The sequence below is a fragment of the Pteropus vampyrus genome, unplaced genomic scaffold (genome assembly GCF_000151845.1).
Source record: "Pteropus vampyrus isolate Shadow unplaced genomic scaffold, Pvam_2.0 Scaffold127, whole genome shotgun sequence".
Taxonomy (NCBI): Eukaryota; Metazoa; Chordata; class Mammalia; order Chiroptera; family Pteropodidae; genus Pteropus; species Pteropus vampyrus.
Genome location: NW_011888908.1, coordinates 2,504,035 through 2,508,805, shown reverse-complemented (window position 1 = coordinate 2,508,805; position 4,771 = coordinate 2,504,035). Strand labels below are relative to the sequence as shown.

At 43.8% G+C, this 4,771-nt stretch overlaps 1 pseudogene; it reads left to right on the top strand.

Moving 5' to 3' along the window:
- Positions 1-1,719: 1,719 nt before the first annotated feature.
- On the top strand, positions 1,720-1,838 carry LOC111744109 (annotated as a pseudogene).
- The last annotated feature ends 2,933 nt before the right edge of the window (positions 1,839-4,771 follow it).

Here is a 4,771-nt window from a genome sequence, read left to right as displayed (position 1 = left end):
TTAGCAGATACCACTGGGCTTTTACACAGCCTGCCCCTTCTTCCTTGCTGATTCTCTTTAGTTATTGGGTGACCTGAGAGACATGCATGGGCTCACACCCAGCTCCGAGGGACAAATGTCGATAAGCTTAAAACTACCCAAGTAAGTGTATCGCTCTTGAAGGATTGGTAAAGAATGAGCATGTGATGAAACTGACTCATGAGACATAAGGAGAGAGCTGTTCAGTGGCTTCTGGAGAGTTTGTCTACATTCTCAAAAGAAGACGCAAGCAGAGACTTATTCTTTCCTATCTTTGCACATCGTCGCACGAAGCTGTGGTGCTGGGGGCTGCTTTGTCCACCCGAGACTATCAGGAGAAAGTCAAGAGAGCCACAGAGAAGCTGACCAGGGGCCCTAATACGATTGGGTCCCTGAGTTAACTTACTGCGCGCCTGCCTCTACCTCTGAGCTTCTTGCTACGTGAGAAAAGCGAGCCCCTTCCATCCAGTTTTGTTATTTGTGGCCAAAGCATCCCAACTGATTTAGGCTCAAACCTGGGCCTTGCTGCCACTCTTGGAAAGTAGTTTTTTCTTCTTCCACTGACGTCACTAGTCCGATTGGATGCGACCCTGTAGCTCTCACCAGACTCCGTGAAGGCGGCAAAAATGAGAAAATAAAACCCAAAGAGAGGGAAACACTGCCTAAAGCTAGAGAAACATAATTCCCAGTGGCATTGTTTGAGCACCTGGATCCAGCTTTCCATGAAGTTACCCCCCAATTTTTCTGTTACATGGACCGAAACATCCGCCTTTTGCTCTTCGAGTGGGGTTTCTTCCACTTGCAAGTTAAAGAGACATACACAAAAATAAATAGACATACACAGACAAGGAGGGAGAAAGACAGACGGACTGAAATAACGCATGGGAACTCCTAGTCGTGTCTAGCACACAGTAGGCACTCACTAAACCATAATGGAACCTAAGTCTGAGCTTTCTGTACCTCCTTTACCCTTCAGTCAAATCATCATCACCAACCACGAAGACCGTTAAACAAGTGCCAATACTCTAAAACCCTCTCTGCCAAACCCCCTTCACACATGTTCCACAAGCTCGGGCATCCACATCAGTCCCCAGAGCAAGTCAGAGGAAACAAGAAGGTGATCAATGAGTATGGCCTTGCCTACTTTCCCTTTCTGCTTAAAAAAGTTCTTTTTCGGCATGAGGTCATTTAAGTATAAATTATCCCCAGCTGCTTCATCCTCAACTTCCGCCAAATGGCTGAGAGCGATTCTCAGCATTGTATCCATTACGATTACACTCACAGGTCACATCTGGCTCAGTCCTCTGTCATAGCACATTTGGTTTATACACTAATATCTGTCTGCTCTACAAGATCACAAGTCCCTGGCGACTAGGGACAGGCTTCTTCATGGAACACTCTGCACCTAATTCAGCGTCTTACACTCTCAAGGCATCTAATAATGCTTGCTGATTGAATAGGAAATGAATTCGACCTCAAAGTCTCCCTTAATTTATGAGAAAGCAGGGATGATCTGTAAAGATGAAACATGTCAGAGAGTCCAAACACACCAGATTATTTATCCAGAGTGCTTCTCAGTTGCCAACAGCAGAAGCTAACTGACTAATTAGGAAAAAAGGTTTATTTAAAAGATATTGGGTAGCACATGAATCACTAGGACTGGAGAACAGAGGCAAGACCTGCCTTCTAAAAACAGCGGCCGTCTAGAGCCACGCCACCCTGAACAAGCCCGATTCTATCTGATCTCGGAAGCTAAGCAGGGTCGGGCCTGGTTAGTACTTGGATGGGAGACCACCTAGGAAGACCAGGTGCTGAAGATATGAAAAATAAAAATAAGAAAGAAAGGATTGTAAGCTGACAAGGTCCTTGCAATCTGTGAGGTCAACCAAGGGTTACCTCGCCTAAAAAAAATTCAATAAAAATAATTAAAAAACAAACAAACAAACAAAAACAGGAAAAAAAGAGGCAAATTTCAAACCACAGAACTCACCAGATAAGGAAACCACCACCACACTGAGCACTGGAAAAAAATTTTGCCACCAGAGCCACCAAAAATGGAGAAACCTCCCCAGCATGTTTCTCATGTTCTTCACATCTGAATCACAGACTCACGTAGATGTTTCTGACTGGCAAAGTCCGCATCCCATATTTGCATCTTCGCTACAAAGGGCTTGGAATTTGAGTCTACTTCCGTATTGGAGAGGTAAAAATTAGTTAAGAGAGGCTTCCTTAAACATAGAAAAGCCACCCGAAAGATGATGAACAGTCATGAACGTGACACTTGCTCATTACTTTGGAATTTTGCAAGGTCATCTGCCTAAGTCCCACATCATCGAGACCAAAGTTCCCAAGGAGGTGACACTGGACTCCAGGTACCTCTGACTGGCTCTTCAGGCCCTTCCTCTTGATTGCTGACAACCACCACCTAGGCTGACCTTAAGGCAAGGGGGACAGTAGAGGGACATGAGGAATGTGTGTGGACTCAGTTTAAAAAACTTGTCTCGAATGATTAGTCAAAGGTGAACGCCAAGGACTCTGCGTCCATTATCTCATGACCTTGTGAGGCAGGTAGCGCCTTCACTCTACATCAAGGCCACTGAAGAGCAGAGAAGGTTCTTCAGCTGGGGTTCAACTCCGATTGTCCCCCAACTCCATGCCACCCCCCCTTCTCTGGCGGGCCCTGCCACATTCTGTCAACATTTTAAGTCCTCTGGCACCTGTTTAAAACTTCGCAACTAAAATACACGGTATTTTTATTTCTGTACCGACCTCTCAATTTCCCAAGTGTTTAGTAGGGTAGATTTTCCAAAAATGCTCCTTAAACAAAACAATGTAGACTTTACAAAAGCTTCAATCACCTACAGTCCCTGTTTCTATTGACCTCAAATCCTATGTATCACAGTTGCTGGGAAGACTTCTTTCCTCCTGTGAAATAACTCAGACCGATAATTACAGCGTGCCACATAATATGTATGAGACCATTTAACCAGCATAACATTTACCCTCACAGGCACGCATTTTTCGTAATTATGCTTATATGAAAATAATCCTCAGTTGAAAGCTACGAGAAAAATCACTTCAAAATAGAACCTCTAACTTGCCAACACTGTGGAGATGCTTACCAATCTGCACACGCCATTTATGTGCACGGCCCACCAAAAAATCACTAACAGTTCACAAATTGCTCCAGGAAGAAACCTTACTGACAATATGACAAAATGGAATCAAAAAATGCTGCTGTGAACTGATTTGTTGACAAATTTTCCATGATGATCAGTAATTCCCGATTTCATGATTTCTAACAGAACTCGCTCTGGTGAATGCTAAACGTGCTTTGTTGATATTCCACAATGAGGACATCATTCAGCATTGTTACCTTATGTCTTTTAATGGAAGGCAGCTGTAGTCATGGCAAGATATAGGTGTGAACCCTGGCTCTGTCTCTTGCTGATGATTTCATTTTTCTGGGTAAATTCTCTTACCCCTCTCTAAGCCTCCATTGTCCTACCTTAGAACTAATATACCTCAGGATTTTTCAAAAGAGCCAAACTGAAGGCATTAACAAGCAGGAATTTAATACATGTTAATATATTTAACATATACTCACAGTATAAATTTCCACTTGAATTCAGTGGTAGGAATAAGTGTTACTTGCCAGATACACTAATGTGCTTTCTTTAAATTGGACTGGCATGCTTTATAATAGACCAGGAAGAAATCAGGTCAAGATTACAAATGAATAACATGCGAAAACCTCTCTCCCATCTCCAATCCCCAAAAATGACAAGAAAAAAATTGAAAACAGCACTAGACCACCGAGAGACGATTGGATAAAGAAGTTATGGTACATATATACAATGGAATGTTACTCAGCTATTAAAAATAATGAAATCCTACCAATCACAATGACATGGATGGACCTAGAGGGTATTATGCTGAGTGAAATCAGTCAGAGAAAGACAAATACCATATGATTTCACTTACGTGCGGAATCTAAGGAACGAAAGGAACAAACTGAACGAAAACAGACTCCCAGACACAGAGAACAAACTGGTGATTGCCAGAAAGGAGGGGGTTTGGGGGGCTGGGTGACAAAGGTGGAGGATGAAGAAGTACAAATGAGTAGTTCACAGCGGTCACAGGGACTTTTAGTACAGCACACAGTGCACAGTCAATATTTATCATTGAAATGGCTGTGGGTAGTGCCAGGTGGGTGCTGGAGGGATCGGGGATCACTTCGTGGATTGTATAAATGTCTACTTTTTTTTAATTTAAAAATAAAAAGTAAACAGCACTAGAAAATAAAACTGGGTACCCTCGATAGACCAGAAATTATAGAAATTCCTCAAAAAAATTCAAGACGGATGAGTTTCTAATAAAAAGGAAAAAATAACCGAAACAGACATAAGAGAACAGATGAGGAGGGCAGGGTGTCTGTGGGGTCTACACTGAGAGACAACAGAGAAAAGAGCGAGACAGGATCAGGAGTCGACCAGAGGGCGACTGGTTGAGGTAGAGGCATCGGGAGCTTTGGACCTCTGTCCTCCTCCTCCTTGTGCCAAGCACGTCCAGTAGAGGCTTCTGCCCCGGGTCAGGAGCAGCGCGCAACTGGGACGCTGTCATCTCTCGTACTTGGGACTCGGATGGCACTTACCGCCACCCAGAAGGAAGGGGAAGCCTCCATCGCCCAGGAAGCCCCAGGCCACGTCTTCGCCTGGAATCTCAGAAACAGGCCAGGGAATCAGAGACAGCA